The 19,787-nt window shown below is 42.7% G+C and overlaps 1 protein-coding gene across 1 annotated transcript in view; it reads left to right on the forward strand.

Annotated features, from left to right (window-relative positions):
- Positions 1–19,787, forward strand: part of TENM4 (teneurin transmembrane protein 4) — a 901,855-nt gene that overhangs the window by 523,616 nt on the left and 358,452 nt on the right. The gene's annotated exons all lie outside the window — the stretch shown is intronic.

Consider the following 19,787-nt stretch of genomic DNA (forward strand, 5'->3'; position numbering starts at 1 on the left):
CCCTGGGCAGCCTGTTCCAATTTACCAGCTTAACAACCCTTTTGGTGAAGAAACGTTCAACCTGAGCCCCCCCCGACCGGTGCAACCTGAGTCCATTTCCTCCTGTCCTATCTCTTGTGACTTACAAGAGACCAACACCCACCTCACTCCAACCTCCTTTTACATAGCTCTCCCCTCAGCCTCTTTATTTCCAGATAAACAATCTCCTCTCAGCTGCTCCTCATACCACTTGTTTCCCAGACACTTCACCAGCTTTGTTGCCCTTTTTTGGATATTCTCTAGCACCTCAATAACTTTCTGGTGGTGGGGGGCCCAAAACTGAACCCAGTATGTGAGGTGCAGCCTCACTAGACCCCAGTATGGGGGGACAATCACTTCCCTAATTTTTGGAAGGTGAAGGGTCTCCAGGTGATTGCAAACTCAGCATCAGATGAGATCATTGCAGGAGACCTCACTTGCATACCAGCCTCAAAACAGCTTCACTTGGGATGAACACTCCAAAAGCCTTTGAGGTAATTTGGCACCATCCAGGTCCCAGTTGGCAGCTGGGGAATGCCAATAGCTTTTGACTCTGGAGTTGACTAAAAGGCAGGGAAATATTAGAAGAAGCAATGCATTGATTGTGTTATTCTCATAAACTAATTTTTAACATGTGGCAAAGAATAGCGTGTCTGGACCTGCTTTCATGCACACTGTTCTCATAAAAGCACTGTGGGCAAACCATGGTCCTTGGTGGGCTTGCTTTTATATTTCCTCCCATTTATTCATTACAGGCTTTCCCAGTCTGAAATCTGTGCCTACACAATATCCATGCTGTCTATTCAGTTTTCCTAAATGGGATTTATGGTGGGGAGGAGGAGTGGGTGAAGAGAGTAAGTCAGTATCAATAGGGATAACTTAAGCAGATGCAGGAGTAAGCAGACATCATGCAAACGTTTGGGCTTTTTATGCTTGGAGTGAAGCCTGCTGGTCCATGGTACATGAAACACAGCAATCCTGGCTTTCTGCGAATGCACAGGGATGCTCTGCTCTCCCTTACAGTACTGTCCAGAGAGCAGCATCCCCTCTTCCTTCAAATGAGGCTGCATTTGCTGGACCTCCAAACATAGAGGCATCAGAGACAACCCTAGAAAGATGCCTTCCTTCCACAGCTCCCAATGGACCTCAGCAAATGTTTGTGTCGTAGCAGCACATCATTTCCTCCAGGAGTAAGATTAGTGGGTCCAATGTATTGTGTCAGAGCAAGGACCTCTGGAAGAAGGGGAGTCATGAAACTGGAGGTCCTATCTTGGTAATGCAAAGACCTCCTCTCTTTCTCTTTTCAGCTTGGTGGGTCTGGCACACTGCAGACACCATTAGAAACAAATAAACACATACAAGTCAGGTCAGAAACACCTATGACTGCATTTTTGACAGCAATAACACAGCCAGATGGCAAGCTAGTAGGAGATACTTAGTGGAACAGCTTTCTCATGCCAACAATGTTTTCATGGAAGTCTGGCAAAGCAACAATTTGATTCATGAACCCCTTCCCAGCTCCACATAAATGCAAGGTACTTTATTCTTGTTTCACAAAAAGTTTCTGATGATACCCATTTCAGAGGATTCTTCAGGAGCAGCTGACACTCCTCACCTAGGACTAACTTTCTGTGCCTTGAAGCCTTTCTCAGATGCTCCAGACAGGGATTATAATTGCTGTGTATTCAAAAGTTGGAATTTTCTATTAAGCATCCAATCCTGCCAATCCTGACAATTCCAATTATCCCATAAAGGCATGTAAGTGCTGAATCAGATGCCTTAATACAGAGAACCATTCTTCACAAGATATTCTGGTTTGAAACTGGGATCATCCCTGCAGGTCTCTGTAGGGAGGTGGGTGTCAGTCTCTTCTCCCAAATAATGTGCATAGACCAATGGCTTCAGGCTGCACCAGGAGAGGCTTAAAGTGGATGTTAGGAAAATATTCTTCCCTGAATGTGTTGTCAAGCCCTAGATGAGGCTGCCCAAGGAAGTGGTGGAATCACCATCCCTGGAGGAATTTAGGTGTGTAGATGTGGTGCTGAGAGACATGGTTTAGTGGTGGACTTGGCAGTGCTGGGTTAATAGTTGGGCTCAATGAGATAAATCCCAACCAAAACAATTCTATGATTACTTAAACCCCCCCTTGTTTATATTTCCAGCTATTGCTGTGGTGATCCAGACCTTGAACCTGAGACTCTGCAGCACCTTTCCTGCTACCCTTCTCTCTCCTCCTCTTTAGTCAGTGGCAACATAAACACCAATGCTGTTTCACCTATCCTGCCCTGTGGCTGGATAGGAATGGTGATGAACAAAATTTGGGCGGGGAAAGCAACAGAGGTCACTTCTCACATTGTTCAGGCAGATCAGTTCAGGATGGCTTCAATGTGGAAGTAAACAGGAACATCAAGAGATTTCTATAATCTTAAGGGAAAACAAACAACCAAAAAAACAACCAAACAACCAAACAAACCCGCAACCCAAAACCACCCTGTGGTGGGTTGAAATTTCCCCCCAACATTTAATTGCCAGACCAGCTCAGTGGGAAGCAAATGGAGGTATATTTACAAGCAAAACTAGAATCTAAAATGAAATGCAATGAATATACAAAATACACAATATTTACACCATTTATAGGTATTTACAAAGAGCACAAGAACCCCCCTAGACAAACCAGGGGGACTCCTCATAGCTTCTTCTTCCCTGCTCCCTACCTCCCTGGACATGTTAGAGGAGAGAAAGAGCAGAAAGCTGTTTGTCAAGATACTCAGACACAAAAAAGAACACAGCCAAGGTCAGCAAAGCCAAGCAGAAGCACAAGTTAGTGTCTCCCAGAGCAAGGAATAAGAAAAGAGTGAAAGACTATACAGACCAAATTTGTTAGTAGACAATCCAATGGGATTGTTTCGAATTTACCATTATTTTCCTTTTTACATCCAATAGTAATTTATTTACATCCTACCACTTTCTGTTCAAGATCTGTGGAAAATTTTCCAGGCACAGCTTGAAACTACCACACACCCAAAAGCAAAACCTCTAGATTTGGGTATTTTTTGTTTGGTTTGGCTTGGTTGTTTTTTTTACAAAGACATCAACTAGTTAGTGGTTATTAATTAAGAAATGATCCCAGTGAAAGCTGCTGCTGCCAGTCTAATAAATCATTCATTAACAGGCCATTTCAGTGGGGTTGTTGTTTCCAAAAACCATACTTAGCTGCTTGAAACAACCTTCAAATACTTAAGGGGTGGGCTTGGTCATTACCTGATGGTTAATGATGCAGGGCTCTATGAGCTGAGCTGGGAAGCAACAGTTGTGCTCTTTGGTTGTTTTGTTGTTTGTGTTTGGGTTTGTTTTTTTTCAGATCTGGATGGCTTCAAGGGAGAGTTAGGGGATTTGTGGGGTTACTATGGTGATTGGTACCCAGTAAAATCACAGATGGATGATGGACATGTGTTAAAAACACAGACATGCAAACCTTGCTTCTGTCTCTACTTTTAATACTCGAAAGATTGCAATATCGCTAGACTATCAATTAGGGTGAAAATGCCTCTTGTGCTTTTCCTCCACCAGATTAACAGTCCCTGAAATGTAAAGAGGTGAATGCTTCACACTGCACAATTACCCTGAACCATGACTGCTTTTTTTTGTTTGTTTTGTTTTGTTTTTTTGCTGCACTACATTTTGTTTATTAGGGTTTTAAAAACAGCAATACACTGCTGTGGTTACAAACCTGTCAGACCTTCCTTTGGTTCCAGCCTTTGCTCACAGTATCACAGTATCACAGTATAACTAAGGTTGGAAGAGACCCCAAGGATCATCGAGTCCCACCTGTCTCGGTAGACCTCACGACTAGACCATGGCACCAAGTGCCACGTCCAATCTCCTCTTGAACACCTCCAGGGACGGTGACTCCACCACCTCCCTGGGCAGCACATTCCAATGACAAACGACTCTCTCGGTGAAGAACTTTCTCCTCACTTCGAGTCTAAACCTCCCCTGGCACAGCTTGAGACTGTGTCCTTTTGTTCTGGTGCTGGTTGCCTGGGAGAAGTGACCAACCCCTTCCTGGCTACAACCACCTTTCAGGTAGTTGTAGACAGCAATGAGGTCACCCCTGCTCTTTTGCTTCCAACTTTGTCTTCTTGCTCAGAAAGCAGAGGCTGGATCCAGAGATGCCAGATCAAGGCTTTCAGCCTGTAGGATAGAGGGATCCTCTCCACTCTCATTGCATGGAGAGACTGTACCATTTCCTGCCTTAAGAGTGGTGATGTGACCCTAAATGCCAGTCACTAAGTTCCTTGAGTGTTAATTCCATTTCAAAGTTAAATCACCATTTTGGCTCACATGGGAACCTATTCTACGGATACAGCATTTCAAGTTCCAGAAAGCTATATTAAAGCATGTCAGAAGATTATAAGTGTACGGACAGATGCATATGGATAGCCCACCTGTAGTCTGTAAATAATTCAAATGTTAATTGTTGTGCTTGGCACTTCAGTGATGGCTTTTACTTCAGTAACACCTCAAGCCCTCAAGCAATTAACAGGATCCTGCTGTGCAGGTGTGATAGACTTGGTTAGAAAGGGCAATCCATAGCCTAGAGAGTTTGCTTTCCTGTTGCAAAATCCAGCCTTCAGAGAAAGTATCATTAAACAAATTATAAAAAAAAATAAAAAATAGCAAGTCTCTTTTATTCAAGTCAATTAGCTATGAGCTACTTCTTCTGATTAAGGGAGTTGCCTTCAGTACTTTGCTGGGCTGACACAGAATTGCTCAAAGTCTTGTGCCATAGAGGCAAATTTTCAAGGATGCCCATACCATTAAAAATGTTGTGGCTAATAAAGATGCTGCCCTTTTCTGATGCTCCAGCTCACAACATTTCTAGGAGGAGGGAAGATTTGGGCCATACAGTGTTTAAGATCCATGATGCTCAGCTTAGCCTTGCTGTTGTTTTTTTGAGGTGCTAAATTGTAATATATACCCTTGTCCGTGCAAGAAGAAAGAAAATAGGCTCTTGTGTTGAAAACCCAGCCCAGAAGCCAACCATATCCTGGGCTAGATCCAAAGTAGAGTGACCAACAAGTCAAGGGAGGAGATTCTGTCCCTCTAATCTGCTCTGTTGAGATGCCACCTTCAGTGCTGTGTCCAGCTCTGGAGTACCCAGCACAAGAAGGACATGGACCTAGTGGAGCAGGTACAGAGTTATCCATAAAAATGATCAGAAGGCTGGAATATCCCTCCTGTAAAGAAAGGCTAGGATTTGGGACTGTTTATCCTGGAGAAGCAAAGGCTGTCAGGAGACCTCGTTGCAACCTTTCAATACTTAAAGTGGGCCTCTAAGAAAGATGGGTCAGACATTTTAGCAAGGGTTGTTGAAAAGGGACAAGGAGTGATGATTTTAAATAAAAGGGAGGAGATCTAGACTAGATAGAAGGAAGAAAAGTTTTACGATGAGGGTGGTAAAACAGTGGCCCAGGTTGTCCAGAGATGGTAGATGCCCCTGGAAATACTGAAGGTCAAATTGGATGGGGTTCTGAGCAACCTGAACTACTTGAAGATATCCCTGCTCACTGCAAGGGGTTTATGACCTTTAAAAGTCCCTTCCAACCCAAACTATAGACTGATTCTAAGTGAAATTTTTCCCTGGCTGTGCCTTTAACTTCATGATTGCCTCTTGTTGAAGCCTGGGCACTCACCTGTTTTCCAATCTGGGTCGCAAAGTCAGTGTGCTGGTGCTTGTCCACTGCAGGGGATGCTGCACAAGCACAATCATCCAGAAAAAAACTACTCAGATGTTGTGGTGATGAGTTCTTCAAGATCCTTCTGCGCTAGAGCTCTTTTCTTCTCTTTTGGCCAAGTCTAACACAAATGTGAAAGAACCACCACTGCCATTCACCATATTTCCTTTGTTGCTCATCAGCCTTTCAAGGTCCTCACTATACCCTGAAAAAATGTCTCTGGAACGTGTTCCCTTTTGTCTGGTGTGTGGCTCAGGAGCTCTTCTCATCCAACACGTCTTGATTACAAAAGGCCAGATTTCCTGGACTGTATTCTGGGATTTCTAAATAAAACATGCGGGTCTCTGCAGAGCCTTTTACAGTCTTTTCTAGCCTTGTGAAACACACAGAGAGGCACTTTCTCTTGTTAGCACCACTGTTACTATCAAATAAAACCTCCATACCCACATTTATAAAGGCTATCATGGAATTTTCTAATCAACTTCACCCCATACGCTTCAGCCTTTCTCTGCAGCGGTGAATTATTTATATCTTGTTGTGGAGGGTGTGGGGTTTTTTTCCCCCATGCTGGACTTCACTGTGGTGTTTTCTTAACTTATGAGTTGTTTGCCACTAAAAAAAAAAAAGAAAAAGAAAAAAAAAAACTTAAAAGCAGAGCACTGTTAAAAAGAGAGGATCAAAGTCTTATCCCAGCATCCTGGTTGATTTGCCCCTTTCGAAACACTTGAAAACAGAGACAATATGCTGTCTGTGATTTGATCCTACCTACTCTGGGGCTTTGTGTATTTTTCTTGTTCACGTATTGTATTTCAGTGATGCCAGCCCAATGTTTCATTTTGAAAGCTATTCAACCACCTTTTCTTTAAAGTCTGTATTTTAATAGGTGCCAGCATCACGTGAGCTGAGCCCAGGCATCCTGGTGATGCCAACAAGTGCAGAAACCCACATAATGGTTTAATAGATATGGGTTTTGTCTCAATTGGGTTTAAATATAACTTAAACTTTATTTCATTTGAGTGCTCTATGAACAGTAAGACAAGTTTTGTCATTGACCTCACAGGCACAGTTTAGGGTCTTTGGGTCACTGTATCTTCTTCCCCACCTCTACACACAAGATACGTGGGAGGTTTGGCACAGAGAAGTTACTTTTCTTAATGGTGTCCGGGCTTTTTCAAACCATATGTTACTAACTTCTCTGAGTCAGAAGAATTTATTTATATGCCACTGAGGAGTATTTACTGCATTTCTCAGATTACCTCAGAATCTGTAGATCAGTGTTCATATATAAATATATACACATATCTGTGGATACAGTTGAGAAAATCTTGTTGCTAAAAGGTCTTGGAAAGTTGGAGCAGAGGGAAACACACAAAGACACATCTAAGATGTATAAGGCGTTGGACTAGATGATCTTTCGAGGTCCCTTCCAGCCCCTGAAATTCTGTGATAACACAGCCAACTCCTTTTTAGAACAGGAAAAATCCCTCCAATTTCCATCCTTTCCTGGGATTTTGAGCCACCTTCTTGTGGAGGGTTTCTCATTAGTTTTCCTTCCTCCTCCCTCTTGTCCTAGTGGCCTTTACCTCTTTTGCAGCCAAAATTCAGAGTTCCTCCTTGCCTGCTTCCACTTGCACCCTTAACAAGGAATGAAGCACTCAGGAGCAGATGTGGACCAGTGCTGTTATCCCATTGCTATTCCTTTGTTTCTATAGATTCTGGATAAAGAGAATGATTCCTTTCTGAGTTGGCTTTGAATAGAAATCTGCTCTGTCAGCATCAAAATCAGGCTTTAAATAGCTGTTCAGTCTTTATTGTGGCAACACCACAAGGGGAAAAGTGGGTGAAAAGCCTGAAATTATCTGTCACTGGGTATTTAATAGCCCTGCCCTGATCCACCAACCTGTCCCACAAGTGAACACCATTAGAGGTGGCACTTCCCAAATCTCATGAACAGTTAGTCTGAGTAGTCATTATGTGGCAGAGAATTTTAACTCAAGATAAAGAAACTTAGATGAAATCTCCATTTAATCATGGAATTGTGGAATGATTTGGTTTAGAATGGACCTTTAAAGGTAATCTAGCCCAACATCTCTGCAAAGAACATGGACATCTTCAAGTAGATCAGGTTGCTCAGAGCCCTGTCCATGGAGCATCCACAACCAAAACCTGTTCCAGTGTCTCACTACCCTGATGGTAAAACATTTCTTCCTTCTATCTACTCTAAATCTCCCCTCTTTTACTTAAAAGCGACACTCCTTTCTTGTCCTATCAAAAGAGGCCCTGCTAAATAGTCTGTCCCCATCTTTCTTATAGGCCCCCTTTTAAGTATTGAAAGTCCACAATAACATCTTCCTAGAGGCTTCTCTTCTCCAGGCTGAACGACAACTTTCTCAGACTGTCCTCATTTGAGGATGGAAAGCAGAGGAAGGTGAGACCTAAGCAATCTCAAGACTAGCAGGACATTCTTCTACATGGGGGTTGGACAAGATGACTTTTGGAGGTCTCTTCCAACCCAGATCATTCTATGATTCTGTGATCCTCAGCTGATGCTTGTCTCTGTGGCTGCACTTCTGCCTAGAGGAGAACAGTTTGTACCATGAGAAAATTGGGTCTTATGTCTTTGAAAACAACTTGGCCACTCTAAGGAAAAGGCATATTGCATCATTTCTGAGCTGTTCTTTTTTTCTAAGAGTCATTGCCAGCTGACCAGAGGTAGGTGAGGACATCTACCAGGGCCATTTTTCTCCCTCCCTCTGCCCCCAACAGCACATATGGCAACTTGGGGAGAGCACACATTGGTTCCTAGGGAAGACAAACTGCAGAATCATTCCTCACAAGAAATCTTCTTGAACCATCACAGAAAAATAAATAAAAACAGTGTCATGAACTCTGCAGGGAGAAAAAAATACACTTCTCTCAGCTTTCACTATGTGATATAACTGCTATCCTCCCGTGAACATTCCTGGCATGCCAGATTACATCGTATAGGAGATGGAGCTTTATGTTAAATTATGCACTGCAAAGGAAGAGGGCCAGAACACTGAAGACAGCAGTAAGTGTTATTGGATTTACTTTATTACCTATTGTATAGATTGGAAGCAACTTAGAAGCTCATAATTCCTCAAAACAGAGAAAACTTTGCCACCCACAGGTTGAGAATTTTGGTGAGAAAGTTGTTTTCATTTCATGAACAAGTGGTTTAAATGAGTTTTGTCTTCACTGCCAAAGACCTGCACTCAAAGACTTTGAATCTCCTTTAAAAAGTCATGAAATTTGCTTTATAATCATAAGACTTCAGCATAATGAGAATTCAGATTGCCTTTTTTTGTGCTTGCCAAGCATGTACTTTCTGGCTTTCTCCTGTAAACCAACAAAAACCACCTACAAAGTCAAGCGATGGAAGGAAGTGCCAAAGTTTTACAAAATCATTGCCCAGACCAAGATTTTCAGCACTACTGTGAAGTTTTCAACATTGTCTTATCTCATGGATGAGGAACTGGCCTGGAGCAGGAGGAGAATGACAGGGGCACATAGGAGAGATGCATTAGCTGCCACAAGTGACTCTTCTGTGTTATAGCTGACAAGTATCAACATGGTCCTAGTTATAAGGTACCCCGCAAAAAAAAAATGGAGAAATGAGTCCTTTTAAGACTGGATCATTAGGAAATTGATGGAAGGGAGAAAGTTTGCTTGCCTACCCAAAAAATTGTATGAGCTAAAGCTGCTGATGGATATAAAATAAGGCTAAAAGGCTCAAATTCCCTTAGTAGGAATAAACATGTTTGTGTGCACACATGCAAACACACAGGGGTGGGTTTTTTAAGTTTCTGTTTGGAAAAGGTATAAATTGATTTACATCAAGTGGAGGTTTGGCTCAGAGACTAACATTACACACACGATCACAGAATCATTAAGGTTGGAAAAAAAATTATCCAACCATCAACCCAGCACCACTATGCTCACTAAAGCATGTCTACACATTTTTGAGCACCTCCAGGGATGGTGACTTCACTACTTCTCTAGAGCGCCTGTTCCAGGGCTTGAGCACACTTTCAGTAAAGAAATTTGTCCAAATGTCCAATCTAAACCTGCCCTAGCACAACTTGAGACAATTTCCTCTCATTCCACTGCTGTTTACTAGGGAGAAAAGACTAACCCCTGCCCCACCACAACCTCCTTTCAGGTAGTTGTAAAGAGCAATAAGGTCTCCCCTCAGTTTCCTTTTCTCTGGGCTAAACAACCCCAGTTCACTCAGGACTTCCTCGTAAGACTTGTTCTTTAGACCCTTCACCAGCTTTGTTTCCCTTCTCTGGACACGCAGGATCTGGACAGCTCTCCTACATGTCATACCTCCTGAAACTCAACTGCTCTTTTGAATGGTGTTTCATATTTGGAATTACCAGTTCTCAGCATTAGTGAGGCCAACCCACCAGTATAATTTTCATGTACATACTGGGGCTCATTCCTGCTTGATGAAACCTGCTGATGTCAGCAGGCTCAGAGCTGGACTCTGCATGGGGCTGATGTGCTTCTACTGCACAGCTTAAACTGCCAGGACATCACACTGTACTTCTATTTACAGCTAAAGATAGATATGAAATTGTGCCTTGACATTTACATGAAAAACTCTGTTTCTGTTAGTTTTGGAGCTTGCTGTTTTATCATGTTCTATCATTACAAAGAGCTAAGCCTTGCAGACGAGGTGTTTCTTCGATCCTTGACAGTTTGCATTAACAGCTCATGCAGCACAGGTAGCTCGTGGGCTGAAGGGAAGACAACCCAACTGCCAAGCACAGAGCCAAACTGCTGACGTTTTATTCCTCCTGATCAGGTAACTCACTTATAGACTTGGTTCTGACTTTGTGCAGATTTTGTGAATAATGAAGAGAAGCAAATAGCAAGCAAAGGTGCTCGATGGTTCAGTGAGCTCCCAGCTTCGTGTGGCACTTTAAACCTTGGCCAATCTCACATCAAGAATACTGAGAGAGGATAATTCAGCTTAATTCTTTTAGTTTTAAGGAGCTTTTCTCTCCATTAATTATTTTGCCTCGGAAAAAGACACTGCTTTTCCCCATGTTTTCAAGGTGGAAATACATTGATCACATCCCTGTGATTCCTGACCCAGGTTGCAATGCACAGGCTAAACTCAAACATTTGCTAATGATGAGCTGTGCATTAAGCCAGAATGTAGAAACAAAACAACAAAAAACCCCACCAGAAACTCCTCTCTACAACAAAGAGCCTTAGAGGCTCATGCTGCTTTTGCCATTTAATTTGCTGCAGGATAATTAGAGCCTCCTACGATCATTTTCACTTTACAGAGAGAGAGATGGAGACCCTTCAGTATGGTCTCCCTTAGTGCACAAGGGGGTTCTCTCCTGTAGCTGTTTTCTTGCCAGCATGGGGTACAGGGGCTGGCAATTGACCACAGCACTTTTACCTACAGGTATAGCTAAGTTTATGCCTTTAATTTTTCCATGCAAGATAAGCTTATTAGTTTTGCTAGTACGTTAGAAAAATACATTAAATGGATTTGAAGTGTTTGGAGACAGGAGAGTTTGTATTCTTTGTGGCCCTAGAAGATTCCATCCCCACTGCAGTGAAGGCTCATTTTGTTGCATGGTTTTCTATAGGTCTTGAGTTCGGTCCTTTTTATTTTTTTTTATTATTTTTTTTTGACTCATAACATGTCTCTGGAAAGAAAACAAGTCCATATTCCTACATTGTGACATGTTACAAAGGTTGTTCTTTTTTCCCTTGGGATTTTGACTCTCTACTCTGGTGAGTCTCAGGTTTAGTTGCCAAAAATTTCCCATTTCTGAGTTGCAATGAAGGACATTTTGACTTCTGCAAGGAAAGGCTGAAAAACCTGGGGCTGTTTAGCCTGGAGAAGAGAAAACTGAGAGGGGACTTTATCAATGTTCATCAATAGCTAAAGGGTGGGTGGTAAGAGTACTAGGCCAGACTCTTTTCAGAAGTGCCCAGCAACAGGACAAGGGGCAAATGGTACAAACCAGAACACAGGGAGTTCCACCTAAGCATAAGGAAAAACCTTTTTCCTGTGAGGGTAACAGAGCCCTGAACGCACTGCCCAGAGTGACAGAGTGGCATTAGAGTCTCCTTCTCTGGAGACACTCAAAATGCACCTGGCTGTGACCCTGTTTGACCAGGAAGATTGGACTAGATGATCCCCAGAGGCCCCTCTCCAACTCCCACCATTCTGTGTGTTGGTTTATTCTGACAAACATACACCTAGACACAAATCCAGACATGGGTTATAGCAATGCCACCGACTTCCACACCTCTGCATATAGACCTGATTCATGGTAGTAAGAGTTTTTGTTGTTGGTTTGCGTTTGGGTTTTTTTTAACTTACGTTGTGTTGGACACAAGCAAGAGGTCACTAGAGAGATATCTGGGTATGCAGTATACTAAACTATCCTTAGCTTGTGAGTATTTTAATCTACTTGATGAAATATCTTTCTAATCCTCTTTAACATATTACACAAAATATTTGATTTGCTTCTGTTTATTTATTGAATTGTTGAACATTATTCTTGTTAAAGAAAGCCCTTACATTGCATGAGTCCTGCAACTCATCTTCTCTGGTACTATTATACTAGGATGAGAGGAAATGGCCTCAAGTTGCACCAGGGCAGGTTTAAGTTGGATATTAGAAGAAACTTCTTTGCTGAAAGGGTTCTTAAAAACCGCAATAGGCTTCCCAGGGAGATGGCTGAATCTCCATCCCTGGAGGTGTTTAAGGTGCAGAGATGTGGTGCTGAGGGACATGGTTTAGCACCCGACTTGGCAGAGTTGGACTTGATCTTAAATGTCTTTCCAATCAAAGTGATACTATGAATCTATATAGTTTGTACTGGACTTGGGTTGCCCCTATGTATCCCCTGTCTTATGCTAGCACTTACACTATGAGATATAAATTACATAATCCAATCTCACAGCCACCATGTATCTCACTTTGTGTGGTTACAATAAGATAAACCTTCTGGTGACTCTAAATTTCTCTACGGATGCAAATGAAAACTGGTTCCTAAGTAGCAACACTAATTTTTAAGAATAAATTATTTTAAATCCCCAAAGATATGTGGAAGTGCTGATCACATTTTTGTACTAGATAAGCTTCCAAATTGTTTTGTAGCTTCCAATAAGTTTCAAATAAATCATACTTACAAAGTGGAGTAATCTGTGTGCATGTGTTGGAGGTACAGCAAACTAGGAGGTGTTACACTATTTTTAAGTCTTTGCCAGTAATGGATTAAACCCAGGTTTTATACTTAAATCTGAGAATTAATCTTCTCCATAAAACTTGACAGAGCAATCCTATGATCTCTCAAAGCCATGTTTTAGTCTAGTCAATGGCATTTCCAAATTCTGGCTCTGGTAGGATGTGGATAAAAGACTCTGGGACCCCAGGCCCCTTGCAGACAAGCTCAATGAAGAAATCTGCACTATATTAGATACTGAGAAGGGAGATTTTCTTTCAAATATTTCTCTGAAAGCAATTTTCTACATGCTGGATAAAGAAGCTCTTCCAGGTTACTTCATGTAAAAAGGGGCGGCCTGTGGATTTGATGTGAATCTGGAAGCCACAAGAGCAGAACAATCTTGTGTCTGAAAATGGTTCACAGGGTGGGTCTATGGTGACACTGTAAGAACTGCTTCACTGCAGGTTCTGCACAGACTCCACACAGGAGACCATTTGGAGTAAAGCATCCAAAGACTTTCGGTGGCTAGACTATTTCAAGGACAGTTCTAGTGGGAATATGGATAAGATAGTCCATATCTTTGTCATTACTGATATGCTGGCTATGGGGCAGTCCTCTTGGGAATGCTATGAAGAGATATTAATTCTACAATAAGTTGAAAAAACCCTGTTTAACTATCCAATGCCCAAAGAAAGACTACAAGGAGCTAGGAAGAAATATGGACCTTTTTAGTGCACCTTGAGCTATCCCAGATGTACAGAGAAGGAAGGAATTCATAGCCCTAGGCACCTATGTGAGGGATTCAAACACGATCCCCAGGAGTGCTGCCCATCCATTTTAAGGCATTAACAATGTGAAAAAATGATGACAAAACTCAGTTGGCAATGTGGCAGGTGTGGCAAGAAGGAGTGAAGGTGTGGGAAGGCTCTTGGTGAGCCATGCATGACTGCAGGTCTTTTCTGAAGTAACCAAGCTAACTGTCACAGATGACTGAGAGAGTTGTTAGGCACTGGAATGGGCTGCCCAGGGAGGTGGTGGAGTCACCATCCCTGGAGGTGTTCAAGAGGGGATTGGACGTGGCACTTGGTGCCATGGTTTAGACATGAGGTCTGTGGTGACGGGTTGGACTTGGTGATCCTTGAGGTCTCTTCCAACCTTGATGATTCTGTGATTCTGTGCCTATAAGGAACTGAGTTATGAACCAGTTCACATCAGTAGGCATTGAGATACAGGTGTCTCTCCGTGCAGAGAAACTGCTCTGCTCTGGTGAGACCCCACCTGCAGTGTTGTGTCAAGTTCAGCACAGGAAAGACATAAACCTTTTGGACTGGGCCCACATGAGGTCCCAGCAATGATGAAAGGGCTGGAACCACTCTGCTTTGATGTCAGGCTCAGAGATTGGGATTGTTTAGCCTGGACATGAGAAGGCTCCAGGATAAATAATTGCAACCTGTCACTACTTAAAGGGGGCATATAAGAAAGATGGGGACAAACTTTGTAGCACGGTCTGTTGTGACAGGACAAGCGCTGATGGTGTTAAATCAAAAGAGGGGAGATTCAGACTCAATAAAGGAAGGAATTTTTTACAGTAAGGGTGGTGAAACACTGGCCCAGGTTGCCCAGAGAGATGGTTAAAGCTCCATCTTTGGAAACATTCAGGGTCAAGTTGGATAGAACTCCAAGAAACCTGAGCTAGTTGAAGATGTCCCTGCTCCCTGCAGGGATTTGGCCTAGGTGACTTTTAAAGGTAACCCTAATCATTTTATGATTCTATGCAAAAGACAGGCCAGTCACATTGGGGTGTCAGCTGAAGTAGTTTTGCTCAGGAATCCAATCAGAAATTCTGCATGCTGCCCCTCTACCCCCAAAAGTAGGAGCTACAAGCTGCTTATGTCTCTGAGAAGTTTGTCTAATGTGGGCACTCACCCAACCATCCAAATACCAGCATTTAACATCTCTCTCTGTCTCACCTGCTTTGACTGTGCATCACATTTTATTTTTATAACTAGAATTTACAGTTTCACTCTGCAGCACCCACAAAAGTACACAAACACCTAAGAAGGGATCACGTTTACTGAGGCAGTGCTAACGGGTAAATGCCTTTCCTCCCCCTGGCTGTCCATCTCCCACAACTCAAGGAAAGGCAGACCCGTGAAAAGAGAAAGCCACGTGAACCAACACAAACAGCAGCATCTCACACAAAGAACAGACTCAAGCAGCTGGGCAAGGGACCTGGGGGGAGTGACATGCCCACCGTGCTGCCAAGTCCAACATAAACTAACTGCACTGTGATGGAAAATACGCTGCTCCCCCACCCCCCCTATCCACTCCCCCTGCCTTTTCCTTAGAGCTGCTTTGGTAATAGGCAATTTCTCTTGATAATGGTGTGAAAGAAAATACTCCAGTAGAAGTGGTGTATAGCAATTGACTGCACCCCCATCACTGTGTCTCAGCTGTTGATAAGGTTAGCAAGGGGATTTGATTGCTGTAAGTATCATTTAAAACTGCAGTGTCGCAGATATTTGAGGAGAAAGGAGGCCAATGAAGCCCCAACAAGAGAAGCAGGCAGAAAGCAATGCCAAAAATAAATCAGATCAAGAGGAGATTCTGCCACTCTACTCTGCTCTGATGAGACCTCATCTGGAGTACAATGTCTAGCTCTGGGCCCTCCAAAACAAGAGGGATATAGACCTGCTGAAGCATGACCTGGAAGAGGGTCATGATCAGAGGGCTGGAGCACCTCTGCTATGAAGACAGGCTGAAAGAGTGGGGGCTTTTCAGCCTGGAGAAGAGAAGGGTCCAGGGAGACCTTATAACTACATTTCAATAGCTGAAAAGGACCTGCAGGAAAGCTGGGGAAGGACTGTTTAGAAGAGCTTGGAGTAATAGGACAACGAGCAATGGTTTTAAACTGCAGCTGGGTAGATTTAGGTTGGATGTCAGGAGGAAGTTCTTCACAATGAGAACAGTGAGATACTCGAACAGGTTGCCCAGGGATGTGGTTGAAATCCCATCGCTGGAGACATTCAAGATCAGTCTTGATGTGGTCCTGGGCAGCCTGATCTAGTGTCCCTCCTCAATGCAGGGGGTTTGCACAAGATGACCTTTGAGGGTCCCTTCCAACCCAATGCATTCTTTGAATCTGTAAATGTTTGCTGGGGCCATTACAATTAATTTAAAAAAAACAGAGAGGATTGCCTTTTAATCTTCTTTTATGTTTGCCCTCCCCACACTTTAATGCTACTGTCTTGGTACCTGATGCAAAAACTCAGATAGCTCAGTCTCACCCACAATTTCTGCATCTCCATTTATGGAACCACAGAAGCATCTCCAAACCCAGTAGCACCCAGCAGGCCACTGTTGTCTGCCTTGATCTGTTACTCTTCTGGTGATTTCTATGTATTGTTTTGCTCTGAGATAGGATCTTCAGGAATATCCTGGCCTTAGAGAGTATTTTCACTATTTGACCTGCCTAATCAGAACCAGTTTTCAAGCTCCATTTTTATTAACTTTAAAAAAAAAAAAAAAAGGAAAAAAAAAGGGAGGTTTCAGACAAAGCTGATGGTAAACAGATGCTTTTCAGCTAATAGTGAGTAACACAGGGATGGGTCTGAAAAGAAGAAAACCTTCCCAGCACTTGCTTTAATGAGTAGGCTTTCTTGCGTTTGATCATCTGTTTTCTCAGAGGAAAATGTTAAGAAGGCTTGTGATTAGCCACAGGCAATTCAATGCAGACGGGGGAGTAAACTGCTGATGCTCCATGTCAAGCAGTCCCATTCCCCTTCCCTCCCCATTCTCAACTACCGCTGCAGCTGCAGAAAGCCACTGGATGTATAACCTGGAATCCTAAGTTCAAAATAATTGCGAAACAATAACTTCTGTAGCTAAGCAAACCAAGGCGGCTTGCAGAGACTGTCAATCTCCACACTTACAAGCCCCAATCTATTTTCACCACCGTAGGCTGCCAGGTTAATTAAATGGGACTCCTCGTGGTGTCAGGAAGCAAGTCAAGCAGCAAGTGTTTGTAGAAACAGGCTTTCAAGTGAACAGCATATGAGGAAAGGGAGAAATTTCCTGTTACAAAGAGGGTTTTGCACATTTCTCAGGAGATGCGTTGTGCCTCGGCTGCTGCTTCACAGACGTGCTCCCTTCCTAAATGGTGTCCTAGTTAACCTGGTGCAGTAATGCTTCTGTTTCTCACAGCTAGGGATGCTGGGATGAATCCTCAGCTCAAAGTATTTTGTTCACACTACAACTCTGAATAAAAGTCTGGTCCAGAGAGCTGCTGAACACCTTCAGCTTGTTATTTAGGATAAGCCCTAGAAGTCCTCACATCTTTGTTTATTACAGCCGGTGAGCTAACATTACCGTGTTTCCTCCTCTTTTATGACTCATAAAGCTCACTACCCTTTAATGTAAAAGCAGTAGCATCCTTCTTCTTTGTACCTGGAAAAAATCCATGATTACCACAATTAAGACAGCAGTATCACACCTGACTTCTTTATTTTTCATACTATGGTGAGAACACTGCAGGGTTTTCCCAGACTTGACATCAGGAAAAGAAAAATGGCAATTTTCAGCAGCTCCCATTTCTCCTCACCTTGACTCCTCTAGGAACTCAGAGCACTAAAAATCCAAAGCCAAGGAAAGCAGTTGTCTGTTATTATTATTAATCACATCAATTTTGTTAACTGCTTGGTTCAGCACAGCAGTTAACACTTATTGATGATATTCACCCCAAATTAAAGCATATCTATCTTTCCTTGAGTATTTTTTTTTTCCACACCAGGCTCTTGTGGTTAGAAAAAGAGAAAGAATACAAGGTTATTTAGGACATCTTCAAGTCACATCACCCATTTTGTATATTTAACCTGCCAAGCTATGGAAAATGGCAGTGGGTTTCCTGTTGCATCGCAAAAATAGCCCAGCAAGTTCATAATGGTGATAGGGATAAGGCACAGCTAGATTTTCAGACTCAAAGTTAAGCTGCAAGAATGTCTGTTGAGGTGGGAGGTCAATCTGCTGGCTGAATTGAGCAGATCAGGTGTGAATGAGTCTAATCCACTTTTGTTCATGTTTAATACAGAGTAATTCTAGTAGAATTGCTGTTGCCTGGACAGACACCTTTGCACTGCAGAGCCCAACCTAACTTAATCAATCATGATCCCTACAATATCCTTTAATGGTCACTTGTCCATAAAGTAAACAAGTTTCACAAGGCCTCGAGCACAAGCCCTATGAGCAGAGGATGAGGGAGCTGGGATTGTTTAGCCTGGAGAAGAGGAGGCTCAGGGAAGACCTTATTGCTGTCTACAAATACCTGAAAGGTGGTTGTAGCCAGGTGGGGGTTGGTGTCTTCTCCCAGGCAATCAGCACCAGAACAAGAGGACACAGTATCAAGCTGCACCAGGGGAAGTTTAGGCTCGAGGTGAGGTGAAAGTTCTTCACTGAGAGAGTTGTTTGCCATTGGAATGTGCTGCCCAGGGAGGTGGTGGAGTCACTGTCCCTGGAGGTGTTCAAGAGGGGATTGGACGTGGCACTTGGTGCCATGGTCTAGTCATGAGGTCTGTGGTGACAGGTTGGACTCGATCTTTGAGGTCTTTTCCAACCTTGTTGATTCTAAATTCTGAGGGCATGTCTTAAAAGGTCATCTTGATTCTTGACATGTTTAAGGTGGATTCACTGTACCCTCCCATAACCTCCATCTCTGAATTTCCTAGGAAAACCTCTTTTCCATAATCTTAATATTTCAACCTTTTGTTTGGAATAGTCACTCATTCCCTGTACAGAACCACTTTATACTACTAAGCAGACATTAAACAAAAATCCATCCTTTCTTTTCATACTAAAATTAAAGAATTTAATGGAAAATGAAGGTGTCTATATAGATTTCTGAGAAGTCTTTCTCAATTTAGAACAAAAAGAGATCTAATTCTCTGTCATGTTTTATGTGAGTTTGGAGTTATTCCTGTGAAGCCCTTTGGCATAATTCCTGTTCACCCATTTTACACTTTCCATAACAGCTGTAATACTGTATATGTGCAAGAAAGAAAACCCTGGCTGGTTTTAATGCTTCATTCCTTTCAAATAAGTATAAAGGCTCAGCAAAAATGGCTATCAGACCCCAAGTATCAATGACCATTCTTTATGCTAATCTTTCCATTTCCTGCTATTACCAGTTCCAGGGTCAGCAGTTAAAAAAAAAACCCTGAACTATTGTAAAATCATCTGTCACTTTATTTTCTCCCCCAAGTCTCTTAAAGAGTGTCTGCAATGAATTACCTCCATGTCTGAAATAAATTACTACTCCATCCCACACAAACACACCATCATTACCTGCCCCAAGCAAGGTCTGGAACTGTATGGCTCTTGTATGTTAAACAATAGTCAGGCAATGGTGAGATGCAATTGATTATGTGAAACGTTAGAAAGCTTTAGTAAATCAGTTTCTCTGAAGTCATCTGGGCTTTAGGTGTAGCTGGTTTTGGTTTAAAAGGTTATTACACTTTTTCTTTCTTTTCTTTTTCTTTCTTTTCTTTCTTTCTTTTCTTTCTTTCTTTCCTTTTCTTTCTCATTTTATCTTTTTCTTTCCCTTTTTATATTTTTTATTTCAATTTCTTCTTTTCTCCTTTCCCCTTCCCCCTTTCCCCTTCCCTTCCCTTCCCTTCCCTTCCCTTCCCTTCCCTTCCCTTCCCTTCCCTTCCCTTCCCTTCCCTTCCCTTCCCTTCCCTTCCCCTTCCCTTCCCCTTCCCTTCCCCTTCCCTTCCCCTTCCCTTCCCCTTCCCTTCCCCTTCCCTTCCGTTTC

Source organism: Dryobates pubescens, chromosome 10 (genome assembly GCF_014839835.1).
Source record: "Dryobates pubescens isolate bDryPub1 chromosome 10, bDryPub1.pri, whole genome shotgun sequence".
Taxonomy (NCBI): Eukaryota; Metazoa; Chordata; class Aves; order Piciformes; family Picidae; genus Dryobates; species Dryobates pubescens.